Below are 23,382 nucleotides of genomic sequence, written 5' to 3'. Positions count from 1 at the left end.
AACAGTATGGAGATTCCTCAAAAAGTTCAAAATTTGCACTACTTGTTATTTACCCAAAGAATTAAAAAACACGAGTTCAAAGAGTATGTGCACCTCTATGTTTATAGCAGCATTATTTACAATGACTAAGATTACGAGATGCAGCCCATGTGTCCGTTGATAGATGAATGGATAAAGAAGTGGTATATGTGTGTGTATATATATATATATATCCCATTTTATGTGTGTGTGTGTGTGTGTGTGTGTGTAATGGAATATTACTTGGGCATAAAAAAGAATGAAATCTTGCCATTTGCAGTGACAGAGGTGGAGGTGGAGAGTATAATGCCAAGTGAAGTAAGTCAGAGAAAGACAAACGGCACATGATTTCACTCATGTGGAATTTAAGAAATAAATTAGCAAAGGGAAAAAAAAAGAGATAAATCAAGAAACAGACTCTTAACTATAGAGTGAGCAAGGTGATGGTTACCGGAGGTGAGGGAGGGAGGGAGAAGCAGACTTCCTGCTAATCAGAGAGCTGGACGGGGGCTTGATCCTGGCACTCGGGATCATAACCTGTACCGAAGGCAGATGCTCAACCAACTGAGCCACCCAGGCACCCCTATTCATTCCTTTTGATTAGTTTATATTCTTATTTATAATAATTTTCAAGAAGGAAAAAAAAAGTCTCTGCATCCGTCATCTCATTTTATATAACATCTATGTATACCATGGGTATATGAGAGGTTATTTTTAGTTTTTGTTCCTAACCTTCCTTATTGTACTCTTATCAGTGTGATTTCTGTTTTATGAATGAATAACATTGCTTTTCAGCTTGTGCTTCAGGACACACCAGTGCAGTCTCTAGGTTTAGTTTGTTGTAGCCAGCAAGCTTCCCTGTGTTTTGGCTCCAGCACCTGTCTTTCATGACTATTGAGTACAATTTTCTGATTTTCCTCTCCTGTTACTCTGTCATCCCAGCCCCACTGGATCTTGGCCAAGTAGCCATTTCTATCCTGTTCTTTCCTCAGTATTATCTAATTTTTATATACATGTGAATTTTCATACATATAAAATATATTTTTCAGAACTCTTTCTCTCTGCTAGGAATCGCATACCATTTTTATGACTGGGTATGTAAATATATCATATATTCTGTTCTCAACTCTGCTGTGACAAACCTAGAAATTTTTACCAGTTTCAATAAATGTAAAAGATTAGGAAACACTAATGTATCCTGACTTTAAATTCTTATGATTTGTAGTTTAGAATCTAGCAATTTTAAAATCTTCATACTAAGTAGTGGGAGTACACCCCCCCCCCGTGCTATTTTCTTTGTCTTTCTCCCAGAATACCACCATATTTCGCCTATACTTCCTAAGTAAGAGATTGGAGGGAGTTTCCTTCTTGTAGGAATTCTCGTTTTTCGGGGAAGAAATACGCTGACACTTAAGAGTCCTTCAGTGAAACAGCAGTTTACCTAATTGTTTTTTGGTGAGGCTGACACCCACTCATTTTCCAATAGATTTTTCATTCTTCTGTTATATAATAGTGAAGGATTGCTCAGTATTTGAGAAGACCCTCCCAACATGAGAGAGAACAACATAGAAAAAATGTGATAACCAAGAAATTGCAAGAAACAGTTATGAAAACTTAAGGGGAAAAAGTCTTCTAATATACTAGAGATCAGAAAATATTTCATCTTTAAAAAGAATGTACTGGTTCAGATTCTTATAACAATGCTCAAATACTGTGGTTGTTGACTTCCTCATCCAAGATCAGCTTCAACGAAGTTAAAAGGAAAACTAAAGGTTCAGAAGATATAGTGAGAAACTTCTAAGATGGTGAAAGAGGGACTGTTTTGAACTGGTATGTGGGATGGGAGCTTTGTTTTGGGTTGGAGACATCTTGCTTTGGCTTTGGGAAGAAAAATAGGAAATGAACTACTGGAGTTCTGCACTTGCTTCTCCCCTTTGAGCCCAAATTGGCTAATTCTTCCATACCTGCAGTGTCTCAGAATTCTTGTCCTGGTATCCTCGGCAAGTGAAATCAAAATGGTGCTCTTTGCATCTTAAGGGATGAAAAATATGGACTGTTTCCTCCCCACCTCCTACTCATCAGATTCCTTGTACTGATAAATTATAATCTAAAGAGAATCTCCCTTTCATGATATTTTTCCATGTGAACAAAGAGTAAATTCCTTTCCCAAGGAATTGTTTTTTAAAAAAAGAAGAGAGATTGACTAGTTTTCTGCTGCTTGAAACTCTTTACCCTTAGGTGTTTTCCACCTCAACATCCTGAGCTCACTGGGCCTGACAGAGACTGTTGTCTGGCATTGTTCCATATGCTTTGCTTGAGTGAGTTTTCTTAGAAGAAAATGAGCACACAGGCCAAAATAATAAGACATGCCAAAGAAAAGAAAAGTAACGTACTTAGTTGTAGATTCTGTTCGTAGTAGAAATACAAAAATAGATGAGGAATATAAAATTATCTTAATATTTATGCTAAAAATTTGAGGGGGGAGAAAGATTTATGATATAAAACAAAATATAGAGACACCTGGGTGGCTCAGTTGGTTAATCATCTGCCTTTGGGTCTGGTCATGATCCCAGGGTCCTGGGTTCAAGTCCTCCATTGGGTTCCTTGCTCATCAGGGAGTCTGCTGCTCCCACTGCTTGTGCGTGCTCTCTTTCTCTTTCTACAAATAAATAAATAAAATCTTTAAAAAACCCAAAATGTAAAGGAGAAGAAGTTATTCAATATAAAAAACGAAATAGCTGATGTGCATACAGAAAATATGATAAATAACAGTAAGTCCTCTGACGAACAAAATAGTTAATTAAAAGATTACAGAGTGAGATTATCTCACAGGAAAAATAAAAAGGATAGTAGAAGGAAATTGGAAATACAAAGGAGGAATTGAGGGATATTGAGGACAAAAATAAAAGTATTAATGTTTAGATGACTGGAATGTCAGGTGAGGAGAAAAATTTAAAAGTGATGAGAAAATATTTGAAGGAATAAAAGGGGTAGAGTTTCTAGAATTAGAGAGTCAGGGGAGGAAGGGATGAGTATTTCCAGATAAAAAGGGCCAACGAATAGTCAGAGAGAGAGAAGGAAAAACCCACAACAAATTAAAGTTAAATGTTAAAACTTCCAAAGGGAAAGAAAAATCTAAAACCTTCCAGGAATGGGAAAGAAAGAATTCACAAGGAAATGAAGAAGAATTAGATTTACATCACATTTTTTCAAACAGCAACTCTGAATGCAAGCAGAAAATGCATTAGTATTTTCAAAAATTTGAGGGGAAGAACTTGAAAATTTTTTATGCATCCAAACTGTCATTCAGATATAAAGTCATAATAATCAATGTTATCATGTATATTAGTTTCAGAAGGTCTGCTGCATAAATTCTCACATTAAAATTAGCTTTAGGGGCACCTGGCTGGCTCAGATGGAAGAGCATGAGACTCTTGATCTTGGGGTCATGATGAGTTCAAGCCCCATATGAGGTATACAGATTACTTAAATAAAACTTAAAAAAAAAATGTTCTACAAAATAACCATGTAAAAGTAAAAAAAAATAAAAGTAGCTTTAGATAAAAGTACTGAAATGAGCAAATGTATTTTTTTAATGCTGAAAAAGATGGATGAAGTAAAGGTAATAAAACACCTTGGTAAAGTTTTGTTTTCCTCAAAAAAAAAAAAAAAAATGTATCTAGTACCAAAGAATAGAGCAGATGTGTCCGTACAAACCTGAGTTAAAAGCCTAGTTTGTGCTTTTCAAACTATGTTAAAGGAACATTTAAAAATTTTTTTTCAGTTTCACACCTAAATTTTATGTATTATAAAAAATCTCATGCAGTGATGGTCCAGCAGTGTCAAATTGGTGTAAACATTTTTTGATGTATATTCTTAGTTCCTGTGTTTCATGGACCTGTAACAGGCATTTCAGATAGGCACACTGTCAGTAGAAACAGATGCAAGTAATGGCAGAAATGAAGTAGCAGACAAAGACATGAAAACAGTATTATAAATTTAATATATACAGGGATTTAAAGGAAAAACGAACACAGGAGAAATCTAAGATATATAAAAAAAGAACCTAATGAACATTTGTAGATAAAAAATACAGTAACTAAAATGAAAAATTCATTGGATGGGCTTAACAGCATGTTAGACATGGCAAAAGAAAAGATCAGTGACCTTAATATAACAATAGAAACTATGCAAAATGAAGCACAGAGAATAAAGACAGACTAGGGAGGAATGAAAAAATAAGTCTTAGTGACCTGTGGAATATTATCAAGCATTCTAACATATGCTTAATTGACGTTTTAGCAAAGGATGGATAGTGAAAGTATTTATTGAAATGATATTTAAAAACTTTCCACATTTGGAAGAACATTTTAAATAGGCAGATCCAAGAAGCTCAAGGAATCACAAACAAGATAAACATACCAGAAAAAAGACCCACTAAAAAATCAGATACCAAGGCACATTATAATCAGTTCCCTGGAATTGAGTTACAAGTAGAAACTGCTAAAAGCAGCAAGTAAATAGACCTACAGTTTCAGAGGAACAAATATAAGAATAACTGCAGACTTCTTACCAGACAACTCGCAAACCAATAGGCAATAAAATAAACTTTTTAAAGTACTGAAAGAAAACTTCCTAGAATTCTTACAGAACCTGAGTGGGTTCATCATTAGCAGATATGAACTACTAGAAGTGTTTAAAGGTCTTTTGGCAAGAAAAATGATACCAGGTGAAAATTTGAATCTACATAAAGGAATGAAACCAGCCATAAATGGTTAATTTTTTAGAAAACATGGGATTTTTATGCCTTTTCTTAGTTTTTTTTTTTTTTAAGACCATTGACTGCTTAAGGGAAAAATAATCTCTTGGTTTGCTGATAAGTAAAATTAAGGGATGTACACTAACATTAGTACAAAGGAGAGTAGGAAGGAGTGGAAGTACACTGTTGTACAAATCCTATGTATACATGAAGTGGAATATTATTTGAAGGTAGACTGTAATAAGGTAATGATGCTTTCTGTAAACCATATTATGTTCTAAAATTCACTGTTAATATAGCTTTTGTTTTGTGAATGGATTGTTACATTAATAATAAAATAACAAGACTATTTTAAGAGCCAGGGATAAGGCACATTATCAGAAATTTGATTTTATATATATATATTTTTAAAAGATTTTTATTTATTTATTTGAGAGAGAGAGAGAACATGTGTCGGAGGAAGGGTAGAGGGAGAGGGAGGAGCAGACTCTTTGCTGAGCAGGGGGCCCGATGCAGAGCTCCATCCCAGGACCCTGAAATCATGACCTGAGCCAAAGGCAGACTCTTAACTGAGTGAGCTACCCAGGTGCCCCTTGATTTTTATATTTTGATATTGTCAAAAGAACACATTTCCTTAAACCCAATCCCTCCCCCTACTCCTCACCCTATCCCTAAGGGATTTTATAGTCTTTTCCTTTCATTTTCATATCATTATTATGTTTCTTTTTTAAATGCAGTGTGCTCAGAGCCCTTGAATAGCTTTTCTCTTTGTTATGTACTCAGTAAGTGGCAAAACCAATATTCAAATACCTTGTCAGTTTAGCACCACAAGTTTATTTGTACTCGCTGTGGCTTACCAAACTGTTGCAAGAGAATGCTTTTATGCTAATAAGAAAAGCACTTAGCAGTCATTATTCTTATACTCATTTTAGGAGAAGATATCCTTGACTTCCTTTTCTGCAGTTTGAGTTTCTAAGGTTTTCAGTCCTATAAGCCATTCTGAAGTGCTGCAAGGTAGAAAAACTTGGTGTGAGAAAAATAAATTATTGTCTTAGTTTTTTTTAAGGAAGTGATTAGCAGAAGAATTAAGTAGAAAGAGAATAAAAGAGGAGAGAAAACTCAGGAGTTGATAGTATTGTTAAATTTAGAAAGCTCTTCCTGATAAATCAATTACTTCACGTTTTATTTCTTGTAACTTTTAAAAAAATGTATCTGATAACAAAGTTTTTTTCTTTTTGAAGCTTATACTTTGAATATATTCAGTTCAGCCCTTTTACGAAGATATTTTTATTTAGATTTCTTGATAGAGTTAGAAATAAGATTTTTAGCTCAGATTAGGTTAACTCTATTCACATTGTTTCAGGATTTTTGACATTGCAAGGTGCACAAATAGATTTAATGTTTAGGTTTTCTGGAGTAAATTAGTGAGAAATTAGAAGTATTCCTTATTACACTCAGTATTATTATGAGCAATTTTGTTTGCTTTTTATTTTGTTAAAAATTATGGGGGGCGCCTGGGTGGCACAGCGGTTGAGCGTCTGCCTTCAGCTCAGGGCGTGATCCCGGCGTTATGGGATCGAGCCCCACATCAGGCTCTTCTGCTATGACCCTGCTTCTTCCTCTCCCACTCCCCCTGCTTGTGTTCCCTCTCTCGCTGGCTGTCTCTATCTCTGTCGAATAAATAAATAAAATCTTTAAAAAAAAAAAATTAAACTTAATCTGGCTTTTAATAGATAGATACCTTAATAATTCAAGTTTTTTCACAATCAGAAGGAAAAATTAGGTAGATAGTAAAAGCCTACAGTAAATAAGAAAAACCTGATATGGGACGCCTGGGTGGCTCAGTCGATTAACCATCTGCCTTCAGCTCAGGTCATGATCCAGGGTCCTGGGATCAACCATGGGTTGGGCTCCCTGCTCAGTGGGCCGTCTGCTTCTCCCTCTCCTTCTATCCCTCCCCCCAGCTTGTACTCTCTCTCTCTCTCTCAAATAAATAAAATCTTTAAAAAAAATAAAAGGAAAGAAAAACCTAATATACTATTGTGTTCATACAGAGCAGCTTTATCATCTTAACAGTTTGCCGCAGTTGCTCCAGATCTTTTATACTTGAATAAAAAGTGTTCCTCAGGTATTTCTCCCTAATTCAGTTCTCTTCTTTCTTCATAGCTAATCACTATCCAAATTTGTAGTTTCTTATTCTTGTATGTGCTTCATTCATAATAATGTGTGGTATTGTTTTTGCATATCTTAAACATGACATACTGTATATGCCGTTGTGTAATTTGCTTTTTTCATATAACTTCGTTTTTGTGATTTAGTAGTTTTAGTTTATTTTAACTTACGTATAGTATTCAGTTATATGATTCTTTAGATTTATTTATCCATACTCTCATGAATAACATTTAGGTTGTTTCTTATTTTTCTGTTAGAGACAGTGTTGTGGTGAACACTTTTGGTCTTATCTCCATGGTGTACAGTGAGACCTTTTTGAGGGTATATGTCAGTCTCTATAATTGCTACTGATCTCATATAATACCATCTTAATGTTGTTTTCATTTGTGCTTCTTGGGTAACTAGGAAAGTTTAACATCTTTTCATACATTTGTCGACCCTTTAGGCTTCTTTTTACAGTCACTTGTCCAGTGTTTTTTTTCCCATTGTTCAATAGGAGCATGTTTCTTTTAAAAGATTGATTTAGTAGGCTCTCTTTGTATATTCTAGATACTAATCCTTTATTGGTTTTCTGTTACCCATGTCACCCCACAGTAGCTCATTTTTTCACATGTTTATAAGTTTTAGTGAATAAAAGATTTAGATTTTAAAGTAGTCAATTTTGTGTATTTGATGAGGCAAGGATCAAAATTTTTCCATATAGTGTATTAATTTTCTAAGCATTTTTTTTCTAAGCAACATTTATTAAATCATCCCTTTCTACAGATATTCAATGCAGTCTCTTTTTTTTAATCATCCATTTTCTTTTCTTTTCTTTTTTTTTTTTAGGACTTTATTTTTTTATTTGAGAGAGAGAGCACAAGTAGGGGAGATGGAGAAGCAGGCTCCCCTCTGAGCAGGGAGCCTAATGTGGGGCTCAATCCTAGGATGAAAGGATCATGACCTAGCCAAAGGGAAACGCTTAACCAACTGAGCCACCCAGGCGCCCCCAGTGCAGTCTCTCTTATTTTTTTATTATTTTTTAAAGATTTTATTTATTGACTTGAGACAGAGAACATTAAGAGTAGGGTGAGGGGCAGAGGGAGAAGCAGACTCCCTGCTGAGCAGAGAGCCTGATGTGGGACTCAATCTGGGACTCTGGGATCATGATGTGACCTGAAGGCGGATGCTTAATGGACTGAGCCACCCAGGTGCCCTGCGGTCTCTTTTCAATAACACGTTTTCTTAATTAATAAGTGTCTTCTGATCCCTTTAGTCTATGCCAGTTATATTTCTTGCACCTACAGAATACTATCTTCAGTGTTGTATCTTTACTATAAGTCTTGTTACCTGATGAAGCATGTGTTCATATTTTGTTGTCTTGTTCTATCATGGCTATTCTTGGCAGTTTGCAAGTTTAGCTTGATACGTAAAGAAAGAATTCCTTGGGGTGCCTGGGTTGCTCAGTCGCTTAAACATCTGCTTTTGGTTTGGGTCATGATCCCAGGATCCTGGGATCAAGCCCCGTGTCAGGCTCGCTGGGAGCCCACTTCTCTCTCTCCCTCCGCTGCTCCCCCTGCTTGTGTACTCTTTCGCACTCTATCTCTGTCAAATAAATAAATAAAATCTTTAAAAAAAGAAAGAATTCCTTTGAGATTTTTGTATTGGAATTGTATTAAATGTTATGTCTATTAATTGAGGGGAAATGTCTATTTTACCAAATTGAGTCATTTCCTCCATGAATATTATATGTGTCCATTTATTTAGGGTCTTGTATTATCATTTTAGATAGAATTTATAGTTTTTTCCATAAAGGTCTTGCTAATCTTTTGATAACTAATTCCTGTGATCATCTAGAAGTTATTGCTATTATGAGTAAAATCTTTTTATCCTATACTTTATAATAGATCCTGATATAAAGAAATATGATTAATTTTTGTGTAGTGATCTTTTGTCTGGAGACTTTCTGAACTCTTTCAAGTGTTATAATAGTTTGACCAATAAATTATGTTGGACTTTTTGCCTCATGACCATTTTATCCTTCTTTTCTAATGCTTATACTTTCTTCAGAATTTCTTTTTCTTGTCTATTGTGTTGACTAAAACCTGCAGGTCTGTGTTGGATTCAAACAGTCATAGCAGGCAGCTTTATGCCATTTGTAGTAGGCATCATTATATCATTCTTGATGGTAATGGGAATACTAACATTTATGAGGAAAAGGTTTGCAGTAGCTTTTAAAACTAGAATATAAATACTGAGTCAGCAGTGCTTTTCAACCTTGTTCATGTCATGGCATACATAGAAAATGTCATATTTGTATAGCACATTGAAATAAACAAAGGCAGCTTCTTGTAATTGGGGTTCTCATTGTGTTACGCCTCATCCACCTATCTCAAAGGCTAAATAGAGCAAAATCAGGGATACTACTCTGTTAGGTATTGAAGGAATTGTAGCTGGAAATCTGTGCTCTAATGTTTTACCATTAAAAGTGATATTAGCCCTAGATTTTATATAGATGCTAATTTATTAGTTTAAGGAATTCCTTATTTCTTATATTGCTTAAATTGTTTTTTGTTGTTCATAAATGATTATTGAACTTCATCAAATTTTTTTTAATCTAATGAGATAATTATATAGCTTTCTCCTTTAATATCTTAATATGGTGAATTACATCCATAGAATAGTCTTTGCATTCTTAGGAGAAACCTTCCTTGAGCATTTCTAGATCAATTTAACAGAAAATTTTTTTATTTATCTGAATCATCATGTTGCAAGCTCAGGAAATGTAAACATCATTTTTAAAATTGTGTAATGTACTATAAAGATAAAAACATGTATGAACATGTTTGTGTAATATTTTATTTACATAAATTTAGATCATCGAACAACCTTCTCTTTAATTGCGACACAGGTTAAAAAGTAGAACATTACCAGTGTTCCTCGGTTGCATTTCTTCCTCCTTGCTCACCTCAAAACGGGTAACTAGTGTAATGACTTTTGTGTTACCATTCTCTTACTTTTACTTACAGCTTTATAACTCAGGTATGTATCCATAAACAGTTATTGTTTAGTTTTCAAAAACTGAGTAACAGAGATTTAACTCTGTGGAGCATAATATTGCCACCATTGAATGAAGGATTCCAGAAGAAGATACAAGCAGAGTAGTTTGTAGGTCTTTGCTTGACTTCACAGTCTCTTTTGGAGGAGATCATAACGACTCACTCATAAAGTGAGTAGTGTTTAATGGTGGAGTCCTCTTTACCACCAATGAGGCATCTGGCTGGCCCTTATTAGTATAGATATTTTATAGAGTGTAGTCAGAGGGAATGGGCTACTATCTACTTCATAATTCTAAACTCACTCCCCTCTCTCTCTCTCAGAAGGAAAGAAAAGAAAGGAAAAATTAATTTATTTTTACATAATCTCTGCACCCAACATGGAGCTTGAACTCACAACCCCAAGGTAAAAGTTGCATGCTCTACTGACTGAACCGCCAGGTGCCCCTCATCATTCTTGATAATAGTTTGTCTAGGTATTTAATTCTAGTTTAAAAATAAATTTCTTCACTATTTTGAAGATGAACCATTACATTTAAAAGCTTCCACACCAGCTGTTGAGATGCTTGAGGACGTTCTATTTCCTGATCCTTAGTATGTCACTTTTTTTCTTTATGGAAGCTTACAGAATCTTGTTTTTTTTCCCCAAAGGTTCTAAAATTTTTCTCTGAGGTTTCTTTTTATCAGTTTATTTTCATCCATTATGTTTAGGCCCTTTTAATCTGGTAGCTTTCTTTCTCAACCCTGGGAGATCTTTTGTTTTGCTTTGTTTGTTTTGTTCCCCCCCCCTTGATTTATAGCTTTCCCTCCTTTTTTTCAGTTCTCTCCTAAAATGGATGTTGGCCCTTCATTTTTCTCCTGGTTCTCTTATATTCTCCTCTATTTTTTATTTCTCTGGCTTTATTGTACTTTCAATTCTACTTTCCTAGAAAGTAAATTTACTTGGGGTGCCTGGGTGGTTTAGTCGATTAAGCATCCATCTCTTGATTTTAGCTCAAGCCATGAACTCAGGGTCCTGGGTTTGAGCCCCTCATTGGGCTCCATGCTTAGTGGGACGTCTGTTTGGGATTCTCTCCTCTTCCCTCTGCCTCTCCCCCTGGTCCCTCTCTCTCTCTAATAGATAAATCTTTTTAAAAAAGTAAATTTCCTCAACTTTCCTTGTAAGATTCCAACTCATTTTCTTTTATAACATCTTGTTTTTGTTTCATGGATATCTTACTCTGAGAATATAAATTTTGGTTTTGTTCATAGTTTGGTCTCTATTCCTAGTCTCTATTTCCTACATGTTATGCTTTTCCTTTCATCTGTCTATTTATTTATAGACTCTGTCTTTTAAGTTAGAGGCTTTCAGAGATACCAGATATCACTGGCTGGCTGCTCATGATTGAGAAGGAAACCAAAAAGCTAATTGGAAGTTTCAAGTGCATGGGATAGGGTTTATCTATTTTGAACTTTATTAAATGGTGATCTGGGAAGACTCTTCATGGGTCAAACTCCAGTGGTAGGATTTTCAGTTATTTCTCAGATTGGTTACTTTCCCCAGGAAAGAATCACTCTCCTCCATATATGGTTAGGATCCCAAGTTGGAGAAGAAGGCTGGATTCTCTGCCTTTAGATATTAATATGTATATAGTCACTGTTCCTATTTTGATTTGGACAAGAGGATGAAACCCAAAACTGAGTTTGTGTTATCTTTGTCCAGAGAGACTCTGGTTTACACTTTTCAAAGAATGAACTTTCAAGACAACATATCTCCCTAGTACATGGAGTCATGGAGGGGATTGAGGAATCGGATTATTTTTCTTAAGTAGCTGTCATTGACATCTTTCTTACTTTATTAGCCCTTTACTCCCTTTACCCTCAGTTCCAGTGTTACCTGATACTGCCAATTCTTAAGCTGTTGAAAGTTCTATGGTGTAAAATAGGTTGGTTCTCCTCTTTTTTCTATCTCAGCCTGGAATTTAGCTTTCTCTGATCTAAGTCATTTACCATTGATACATTTCCTTTCTAACTTTAAAAAGGTTATTGATTTTTCTTCCTCTTACCCTTTTTTCCCCTATCCTTCTAAAGCATTTTTCCTTCTAAGGGACTTCTCTGACGCAGTGTTTAGTAGAGTTTCAGGAGGGATTGAAATTAAATTCATGTATATAATTCTCCATCTTAACCCGGAAGCCTATACCTACTTTTTAGTTGTCCTACTTATTTTTACTACATACAGTATTTATGATGAAGCACTGAAATATCCTGAAAAGGTTAATATCAAGGTGTTCATATATTTTTTAAAAAATAAAACATTAAGAGTATTAATTATTTTTGTGAGTGTCAGCATTCATACTTCCCCTTTTGGAATAGAAACTAGATAGCAAGAAAGGACATATTAGGAAAATTCAAATGAATTTGCCAAATTATTCACAGTGAATACCAATCATTATAAAATATTGAAATAAAGAAATTTTGTATTTTCAGATAATAGTTACTAAGAAGTAATGTCAGAAAAATTTATTTTCGTTAAATTACTAATGGTGCTGTAAAGTTCGATTACAAGCATCACAGTATGCCTTTGAGAAAGACTTTCTAATAAATTAAATTCGGTTAATTCAGGGATGCCTAAGCCATGAAAAATGAAGAGGAAAATGACTGACCAGACTGAATAATGATTCTCATAACATATTAGAAAGTACTTTTGTTTTTATATGGTAGTAAAACCACCCACAAAATTTATCTATTTATGGTGGTGCTTACTTGAATATTTGGAAAACAGAAAAATGTCTTTCTGTTAGCTTAGTAATGCATCTGGTGTCATTAATAGATTATTGATATTTATTTTTTTATTTTTATTTTTTTAAAGATTTTATTTATTTATTTGACAGAGTTAGAGACAGCCAGTGAGAGAGGGAACACAAGCAGGGGGAGTGGGAGAGGAAGAAGCAGGGCTCATAGCGGAAGAGCCTGATGTGGGGCTCGATCCCATAACGCCGGGATCACGCCCTGAGCCGAAGGCAGACGCTTAACCGCTGTGCCACCCAGGCGCCCCAGATTATTGATATTTAAACTTCTTTTACTTCCTCTACAGGGATAATGGTGGGGACACTTAAAAGTCATTGCAGTTGAGAGGTGCCTAGTTGGCTCAAACGGTAGAGCATTAATCTTGAGGTTGTTGAGTTCAAGCCCTATGTTGGGTATAAAGATTACTTAAAAAATTTTTTTTTAAAAAGTGATTGTGCTTGAATATATATTTTCAAAGTATATTGGACGCTTTTAAGATTGTAAAAAGATGGAATAGTAAGTCAAGGTATGTATTTTTTAAAAGAGTAGTCTTTTTTTTTTTTTTTTTTAAGATTTTATGTATTTGACAGAGAACACAAGCAGGGGGAGCCACATAGAGGGAAAGGGAGCAGCAGGCTTCTGTGCAGAGCAGGGAGCCTGATGTAGAGCTCAATCCCAGGACCCTGGGATCATGACCTGAGCTGAAGGCAGTCACTTAACCAACTGAGCCACCCAGGTGCCCCATAAAAGAATAGTCTTATCTCACATACAAGTAGTCCTACAAAGTTTGCAGATGTAAACTGCAGAAAAAGATCTAAAAAATTATGTCAAAGTCAAGGCAGAACTTAGTCATTAGTGCATCATTTGTCCTTTTAAAATTATTTATTTTACTCTTTACTATTGAGAGACACCTAACAGTTTTTATGTACTACAATATTCATGCTGTTATCTCTTGAAGTAAACTTAGAACTTATGCAGTATCCATTACCTTATAATGTGTTGCTCTGCATATCAAAGCTGAAATACTAAGATAGCCTCAGTCTACTTGAAGAATAAATAAAAGGGAAGGAGAAACAAACTGTTGTGTGACGAAGTCCTTTTTTTTTAAAATTTCCGGCATATAACATACTACCCAAAAGCCCTGCTTCAGTGGAGGTTAGAATCGTTTAGTATGAATTATACTCAGGATATAGTGACTCATTCTGAGATTTTGCTCAGAAGACAAAATTCTGTGGTGTTGGCATGTATATTGCTCACTTTTTTTCCTATATGGGTTCCTTGCAGTTTCACTAGAACTTTATTTTGTGAAGTATGTTACATGATAAAACACCTGTTATATTAGTTTGGTAGGGCTGCCATAACAAAATACCAGAGACTGCATGGCTTTAACAACAGAAACTTTTTTTTCTCACAGTTCCTGTGCTAGAAGTCTCAAGATAGGGTGTCAGTAGAGTTGGTTTCTTCTGAGGGCTGTGAGGAAAGGATCTGTTCCAGGCATTTCTCTTTGACATAAATGGCTGTCTTCTCCCTACGTCTTCGTACCATCTCCCCTCTGTACCTGTGTCCAAATTTCCTCTTCTTATAAGGATACCGTCTTACTGGACTTTCTACAACCCTAATGACCTCATTTTTAACTTAATTACCTCTGTAAAAACCCTGTCTTCCAAATATGGTCACATTTGGAGGCCCTGGAAAGTAAGACTTAAACATGATTTTTTTTAGAGGGGATACAATTCAGCCCATCAAACATGCTATTACAAAAATGTATCTTCAAAATAGAGGATATATATGTCTGAGAAATGAAATAATTTATTAAAATGTACTTGATTATTATAATCAATGAGAACTTAGTTTCCCTATTATCAGAAGCATGGTTTTGAAAGGGAAGCAGCAATGAAATCTCAGCAGTAGTTCTGGGAAAAGCCAACTCCCTGTTAAGTAGATCCTTTGAGAGGCAGCCTGATAATCTCTTTTTTGTTGTAGGAACCCTAGCCAAGAAATAAATTCATTCAATACTGTCCTAATACTAAACACTCTACAAGTGCTTGAACAGATGATATTTTGCACTTATCTTTACCCAGATACCTTTGTCTATAAGATACCCAAGTCTCTCTTTTTTATTTTTTTAAGATTTTATTTTTAGGGGCGCCTGGGTGGCTCAGTTGTTAAGTATCTGCCTTCGGCTCAGGTCATGATCCTGGCGTTCTGGGATCAAGCCCCGCGTCGGGCTCCCTGCTCAGTGGGAAGCCTGCTTCTCCCTCTTCTACTACCCCTGCTTGTGTTCCGTCTCTCGCTGCCTTTCTCTCTGTCAAATAAATAAATAAAAATCTTAAAAAAAAAAGATTTTATTTTTAAGTAATCTCTACACCCAGCGTGCAGCTCACACCCACAACCCCAAAGGTCAGGAGTCCTGTGCTCCATTGACCAAGTCAGCCAGGCATCTCCAAGTCTTTCTTTAGTTAGGTATGCTAAACAGTTAAGATTAATTGTTAAGGAGTGAGAAAATGGATAGGGATTTCTTTTTTTTTTTTTAAGATTTTATTTATTTATTTGACAGAGATAGAGACAGCCAGCGAGAGAGGGTACACAAGCAGGGGGGTGGGAGAGGAAGAAGCAGGCTCATAGCAGAGGAGCCTGATGTGGGGCTCGATCCCATAACGCCGGGATCACGCCCTGAGCCGAAGGCAGACGCTTAACCGCTGTGCCACCCAGGCGCCCCTGGATAGGGATTTCTTACCATGTTTGAATCCTAACTGACTGTGGTTTAACTTTGTGTATAAAACTGCCTCTCCCCCTCTTTAAATGAATAGCTTGATCAATATTAAAGATGTTTTTAGGGGTGCCTGGCTGGGTCAGTTGGTAGAGCATGTGAGTCTTGATCTTGGGGTCATGAGTCTGAACCCCATGTTGAAGATAAGGTTGACTTAAAATAAAGATGTTTTGGGGAGCCTGGGTAGCTCAGTAAGTTAAGCGTCTGCCTTCGGCTTGGGTCGTAATCCCGGGGTCCTGGGATTGAGCCCCACATTGGACCCCCTGCTCAGCAGGGAGTCTGCTTCTCCCTGTCCCTCTGCCACTCCCCCTGCTTATGCTCTCTCACTCTCGCTCTCTCTCAAATAACTAAATAGAATCTTTTTTAAAAATAGATGTTTTTAGAAGGTATCTATTTGATAATAAAGTAGAAGTGATTTCTCACTTTATACCAAATATATAGATGGAGTATGCTTTACACACACACACACACACACACACACACACACACACATATAAATGGAGTGTACTTTCAAATTCTGTTAAATAGCCTTTGCTAGTAGACTTTCATACAGTTTTTCACCTTAACTCAGGACTCAGTGTTATCATAGGTGGCATTCTTGTTGTGATTAATGCTACCAATAATAAGAGTTGATTTTGCATTGTAGACAGAAGCTCACATTTAGAGTTATTCCTGTCAAACTAAAAAGTAGTTTGTTAATATGTGTCCTCAAATAAAGTGTGGTACTTTTATTTATACTTCAGTACTTTTCCATTTTGAAGTTTAATAGGCAGCTGCGGGTTTGTTGTTTTTTATTTTTTTGTGTTTTTCTTAATTCCTGGCTCAGAATCCTAAATGCTCATTCCCTCAAATGTAGCCAACAGTCTGGGTATGCCTGTGAAAAGTACAGACAACCTTCTGCCTAAACTTCTCTTACCAACTCTTGATATCTAATATGAGTTATTTTTTTTAGTATGAGTTATTTTGATTACATTCCTGATAACAGCAAAGGCAGTAGCTAACTATAATTCATATTTAAGATGGTTTACAAAAGTTTGAAATTTTCATCAGTTTGTCCTTTTTGTTCCTTTCAGGGCCATAACAATTAAGAAATTATATTTAGTACCACCTATATGAAGGATATTCTAATAGAAAGATGTAGCCAAGAATTAAAAAGATGAGTAGGGCAAGATCTTTGCTCAGACAAGTACATTAATTACTGTAATTCAAGGTAGAGTAAAATTAGTGCCAGTAGAGTGTATAATTTCTAGCATCAGTATATTAGAGACTATGACTTCTCAGGGATTTCCTGGCTGTTCTTTCTGAAACTATTCTGTTGTTACCAGAAAAACTCTTAGTAAGAAATTAGAGTACTTTGTAATATAATCTAATGATAAAAGAACATATATGTAACCTAATGATATACAGAATTTTTGGCTTAGTAAAGTCAAATAATGGGCTCTTATCTTATTGACTGCTTTTCTAGGTAGAGCACTGTTTTCTACTGTGACAAGTTTTGAAGAAAATATGTTGTCATTTTTCTTAAAGATTTATTTATTTGAGGGGTGCCTGGGTGGCTCAGTTGTTAGGCGTCTGCCTTTGGCTTAGGTCATGATCTCAGGGTCCTGGGATCGAGCCCTGCACTGGGCTCCCTGCTCAGCGGGAAGCCTGCTTCTCCCTCTCCCACTCCCCCTGCTTGTGTTCCCTCTCTCGCTGGCTGTCTCTCTCTCTGTCAAATAAATAAATAAAATCTTTGAAAAAAAAAAAAAGAAAATTAAAAAAAAATATTTATTTATTTGAGAGAGAGAGTACTGGGTGCAAAGTTGGAGGGGCAGAGGGAGAGAGAGAGAATCCCAAGTAGACTCTCTGCCGAGCTTGGAAGCTCAACTCGGGGCTCGATCTCATCACCCTGTGATTGTGACCTGAGCTAAAATCAGGAGTCTCATGCTCAACTGTCTGAGCCACCCAGGCATCCCAAAAAAAATATGCTTTTAAAAGGACCTGCTTTCAAGGAGTTTATATGTTATTAATCTTAGATGCATGAAATACCTTATAACTCAAAAAGTAACATAACTGGATGGACAAATAACATAAAATATGCAAGCTCTAGCTAATAATTTAGCATTGGGATTGATTAAAAGCATGAACAGGGGAGCCCGGGTGGCTCAGTCGTCGGGCATCTGCCTTTGCTTCAGGGCATGGTCCCAGGGTCTTGGGATCGAGCCCCATATCGGGCTCCCTGCTCTGCTGGGAGCCTACATCTTCCTCTCCAACTCCTCCTGCTTGTGTTCCCTCTCTCAATGTCAAATAAATAAATAAATAAATAAAATCTTAAAAAAAAAAAAAAGCATGAAGAAAGTATAGGAGCCCCCTCTTACCTGCAGGAGATATGTTCCAAGACCCCTAGTGGTTGTCTGAAACTGCAGATAGTACTGAGCCCTGTTATTTACAAACTTGTGATAAAGTTTAATTTGTAAATTGGGCACAGTAAGAGATTAACAACAACTACTAAAAAAATAGAACATTTGTAACAGTATACTGTAGTAAAACTTATGTGAATATGGTCTCTGTCACAATATCGTATTGGACTGTACTCACCCTTCTTGTGATGACGTGTCTCAAGTAAAATGCCCATACGATGAGATGAAGTGTAGTGAATGAAGTACATAGTGTTAGGCTACTATTGACCTTCTGAGGGTACGTCAGAAGGTGGATCATTGGGGCCCCTGGGTTGCTCAGTTGGTTGAGCGTCTGCCTTCAGCTCAGATCATGATCCTAGGGTCCTAGGATTGAGCCCCACATTGGGCTCTCTGTTCAGTGGGGAGCCTGCTTCTCCCTCTCCCTCTGCCTGCTACTTCCCTTGCTTATGCTCTCTCTCTCTCTGTTAAATAAATAAACAGAATCATTAAAAAAAAAAAAAAAGAGGAGGAGGATTATTTGCTTCCTTACTGTGGTTGACCTCAAGTAACTGAAACTGTAGAAAAAGAAACTGTTGATGAGGGTGGATTGCTGTGTAATCATAGAGCCTTTCATGGAAGAAATTTTTGATTATACCTTGGTACAGGTATTAAGCATGAGTTTTACTCTAAAATATTTTGGAGAGTATATCTCAAACTGTGCCCTATAAAAAACCTAGTGTTCTTTAAAAAAAAAAAAAAATTCTCTTGTTCACCTCTCCCCTAGGTGATTCACAATAACGTGGGGTTAATAGATAAGGAATCTTAGGCCCAAAGATTTTTAAATCATTAGGCCAAGAGTTGGTCATTTAGGCATTGCGATAATTGTATTAAATCATGTATAGTAAATGTTACAACATAAATTTTTTTCCCCGTGCTTTGAGTTTTAATAAAGTTTATATGTTTATAAACTTTAGGAAGAATATGGTTATTTAACGCCTTTAGTTTCTTTCTTTTTTTATTTTTTTGTTAAAGATTTTATTTATTTATTTGACAGAGATAGAGACGGCCAGCGAGAGAGGGAACACAAGCAGGGGGAGTGGGAGAGGAAGAAGCAGGCTCATAGCGGAGGAGCCTGATATGGGTTCGATCCCATAACGCCGGGATCATGTCCTGAGCCGAAGGCAGACGCTCAACCGCTGTGCCACCCAGGCGCCCCAACGCCTTTAGTTTCTAAGGGGTAATTATTATTATTTTTTAATATTTTTAAAAGATGGGCAATTTTTTAAAAAGATTTATTTATTTATTTTAGGGGGAGAGAGAAAGAGAGAGAGTGTGCGTGCCCATGCTAACAAGGGCAGGGGAAGAGGGTAAGAATCCTCAAGCAGACTCCCCACTGAGCTTAGAGCCTGTCCCTGGTCTAGATCCTCAGACCCATGAGATCATGACCTGAGCCCAAACCAAGAGTCTGACGCTTAACCATCTGAGCCATCCATGCACCCCTCCAAGGGGTAATTATTATTTGAATGTGACTTGGATCTACTTATTAAGAAGTCATAATTGTGGCTGATTCCAAGTAAGACCTGATCTGACAAATCGCCTCATTACTAAATCCAGCTAGTAATAGGGATTTCACTTTTGTCTAGATCTAGGACTGGCAGTCAGACTGCAACAGTCACAACTTGATAAACGTTTAAAATGATGAATTAAAGTTTTTTTTAATTGTTTTTTTTTTAATATTTTATTTATTTATTTGACAGAGAGAGAGACAGCCAGCGAGAGAGGGAACACAAGCAGGGGGAGTGAAAGAGGAAGAAGCAGGCTCATAGCGGAAGAGCCTGATGTGGGGCTCGATCCCAGAACGCCGGGATCACGCCTTGAGCCGAAGGCAGACACTTAACGACTGAGCCACCCAGGCGCCCCAACTCTTAAAGTTTAGATTCTCATAGGTGATCCATAATTGAAGTAAAAATACAGTTATATGTTGTTAAGATTGCTTTTCACTTTTTGTCCAGTCTTCGCAGTCTAAGAAGATAAACATACTTGGGGGCTCTTAAACAAGGTTCTCATGCAAGAGAAAGCTATAGTGGGATACCGTTTTTTCAAATGCCACATTAGGAAAGATCAAAAGTTTTGATAACATCTTTTTGGAAAGCATGTGGGGAAACTGGCACTCATTCATTGCTGGTATAAGTATGTGTAGATATAACCTTTAGGGAGAGCAGTTCTAGTTATAATTCAACTCAGACATTTTTCTCCGTAGGAATTTATTCTACAGTCTTCATGCATTTGTGGGAAATGATTTAAGTAAAGGCTTCTTCTTGTGTATAACAGCAGAAGATTGGGGACAGCCTAAATATCTATTAAATAAATTATGATATATCCATCCAGAGGAAAGGATAAAGTAGCTTTGTATATACTGATAGGGAATAGAATGGTTTCCAGAATATAGTAATTTCTTAATTTAATTTTATTTTTTATTAAGTTTTTAAAATTTTAATTCCAGTATAGTTGACATATGGTGTTATATTAGTTTCAGGTGTACAATATAGCGATTCAACAGTTCTGTTTCATCATGATTAAGTGTACTGATAGTACCTTTTTAAAAAATGCAGTACAGAGCACCTGGGTGGCTCAGTTTAAGCCTCTGCAGTCAGGTCAGTTCATGGTCCTGAGATTGAGCCCTGCATCGGGCTCCCTGCTCAGTGTGGAGTCTGCTTCTCCCTCTTCCTTTACCCTCCTCCCACACTCCTGCTTGCACGTGCATTCTCTTTCTCTCAAATAATAAATAAAATCTTATTTAAAAATGCAGTACAAAGTATATAGTATTTTTAAAACCATTTGTTTTACATGTGGTCTGTAAATTACATAAACTTATGCATGCCTGGACATGCATACAGTATCTCTGGAAGGAAACATAAGAATTTGTTGTAAAACTTGTTGCATCTGGGCTAAAGAAATTTTATGTGCTTACCTGGATTGAAAGGGTAAGCTGGCATTTCCCAGCATATATTTTAATTTTGTGTATCCTGTGTTTCTGAGAGAGAGTGATTCTCAAGTGTTTTCCCTTATTGCCCTTCGTGTGTTATATGCTTTAGTCACTATTAAGGAAATTTGCAGAGGTCTTTAAATTGAATATGCAACCTTTGTAGATGGTTCTTTCTTAATATCTTTCTTAATATTGTTTTCTTAGGTCTCAGTTTTCACCCTGAAAGCAATGCCATGCTGCTTAGGTGATCTGCCTTTAAGATTTAGAAAAGAAAATAGCAAAGATTTTGTTCATGTAAGAGGGATGGTTCTATAAAAGTACTCTTCTTGTGATGGAACATTTTCCTTTTTTCAAGTTCTCCAAACTATATTATCATTTCCTAAAGTAGTAAATTTGAAAGATGTACAAAATTGGTTTTGGTCTAGACGAAGAAGTATAGCCTCCCATTCTCTGTGGTACAGATATTTCATCAGTAATTTTATTGTGCCTTTGATCACAGTGCTGACTTACTATTTTGGGGGCTAGTATGTGGTTCTGAAACCAAACATCTATATAAGATAGATGGCCTTATTAGTACTATAATTAACATAGCTTTCCAACTGTATTGAATTAGCTTATTACCTTGGATTTTTGGTTGGATGTTATAGTCATTGAAGTCTGATAGTGGCCTAGTGTAGTAAACATATAAGAAATACAGTTGTTTAATATATACTTCTGTGTTTCTGTAGAAAATACAGATCATTGGCAATTCTAATGGTACATACCCATTAACTCAGACATTCCACTTACAGGAATTTATTGTACAGTCTGCATATATTTGGTAGGAATAAATAAAGGATCACCATCATTATTATAAGTGACATAATTCAAAGATTTAATCGTCCACAGAAAATAGTGAAAACTCAAGAAGACTGGGTTCTTTGAGAGGCTTTCTGTTTGTTACTTATGGAGATGATTTTTCTGATGGGCTTGAAATTTGAACCCAAGGATAAGAGCATTCATGCACAGCCTCTTGGAATTCATGGGAATTGACATTATCCAGTTATCTGCAGATCATTTTATTATTTTATTTTTGCTGAAGATTATAAACTAATAATATTTTATTTAAAAATTATGGACATCAGCAACAGGGTGGATATGTATTTGTAGGGTATTTGAAACAGAGGTGAGCTCTGTTCTGTTGTGAAGTATCTATTTTAAATATTTTAAAGTGGACTTGCCAATATACTATAATTGGAAATCCAGTTTTAGTGTTTAAGGATATAGTAATTCAAATATCTTAATCTTTTTTAAAAAGATTTATTTGTCAGAGAGAGAGAGAGGGAGAGAGCACGAACAAGGGGAGTGGCAGGCAGAGAGAGAATCAGGCTTTTCCCTGAGCAAGGAGCCTGATGCTGGTCTTTGATCCCATGACCCTGGGATCATGATCTGAACCAAAGGCAGGCACTTAACTAACTGAGCCAGCCAGGCATCCCAATAATTCAAATATCTTAATCTCTAAACTTTTTCCATATTGCACAATTTCTAGAATGGTTCGTGACATTATAGACTAAGAATATGTATTAGATATGTAAATCATTGATTAATGATTTTAAAAGATTAGAACAAGTAAAGCATTCTGTCTTTAAGTGGTGTAGAGAGAGCACCTCAAATATAGAAATATTTGGAGGGCACCTGGGTAGCTCAGTTGGTTAGGCATCTGCCTTTGGCTCAGGTCATGATCCCAGGGTCCTGTGATTGAATCCCGTATCAGGCTCCCTGCTCAGTGGGGAACCTGCTTCTCCCTCTCCCCCTGTCCCTCCTCTTTGCCCCCCCCCCTGCTTGTGCTCTCTCGTGTATGCAACCTCTCTCTCAAATAAATAAATAAAAATCTTTAAAAAAAAATTGGAAACATGTTTTAGGTTAAAATGTGTTCACCAAAAGATATTTTGAAATTCTCACTCCTGGTTCTTGTGAATGTGCCCTAGTTGAAAACTGGGTCTTTGTAGATGTAATCAAGTTAAGATGAAGTTATTAGGGTGGGCCTAAATCCAATACAGCTAACATTCTCATAAGAAGAGAGAAGTGGGGGCGACTGGGTGGCACAGCGGTTAAGCGTCTGCCTTCGGCTCAGGGCATGATCCCGGCGTTATGGGATCGAGTCCCACATCAGGCTCCTCCGCTATGAGCCTGCTTCTTCCTCTCCCACTCCCCCTGCTTGTGTTCCCTCTCTCACTGGCTGTCTCTATCTCTGTCAAATAAATAAATAAAATCTTAAAAAAAAAAGAAAAGAAATCAAAAGAACTGAATTAGTACAGTGAGAAAGGTCAGAAAAAAGGTACCTAGATGTGGCAGTTTTCTGCATTTAGATAATACTGAAAACCGTGAGATGCTCAGTTGGACTTCAAAGTGATAGACTTAATCTTCAGCCATATCCACATTTAAGGGTTGAAAAGAAGTGGAGCCAGCTAGGAAGATGGCAGAGAGTCAGGAAAAAGCATCAGAACATGATATTTTCA

The 23,382-nt window shown here is 36.4% G+C and overlaps 1 protein-coding gene and 1 pseudogene across 5 annotated transcripts in view; one reads left to right on the top strand and one right to left on the bottom strand.

Moving 5' to 3' along the window:
• LOC105239453 overlaps positions 1–18,217 on the bottom strand; it is a 33,132-nt pseudogene extending 14,915 nt beyond the window's left edge.
• The window catches only part of JMJD1C (jumonji domain containing 1C), a 272,649-nt gene that overhangs the window by 138,080 nt on the left and 111,187 nt on the right, over positions 1–23,382 (top strand). The gene's annotated exons all lie outside the window — the stretch shown is intronic.

The sequence above is a fragment of the Ailuropoda melanoleuca genome, chromosome 6 (genome assembly GCF_002007445.2).
Source record: "Ailuropoda melanoleuca isolate Jingjing chromosome 6, ASM200744v2, whole genome shotgun sequence".
In the NCBI taxonomy this organism is placed as follows: Eukaryota; Metazoa; Chordata; class Mammalia; order Carnivora; family Ursidae; genus Ailuropoda; species Ailuropoda melanoleuca.
This window is presented reverse-complemented; position numbering and strand designations above follow the sequence as displayed.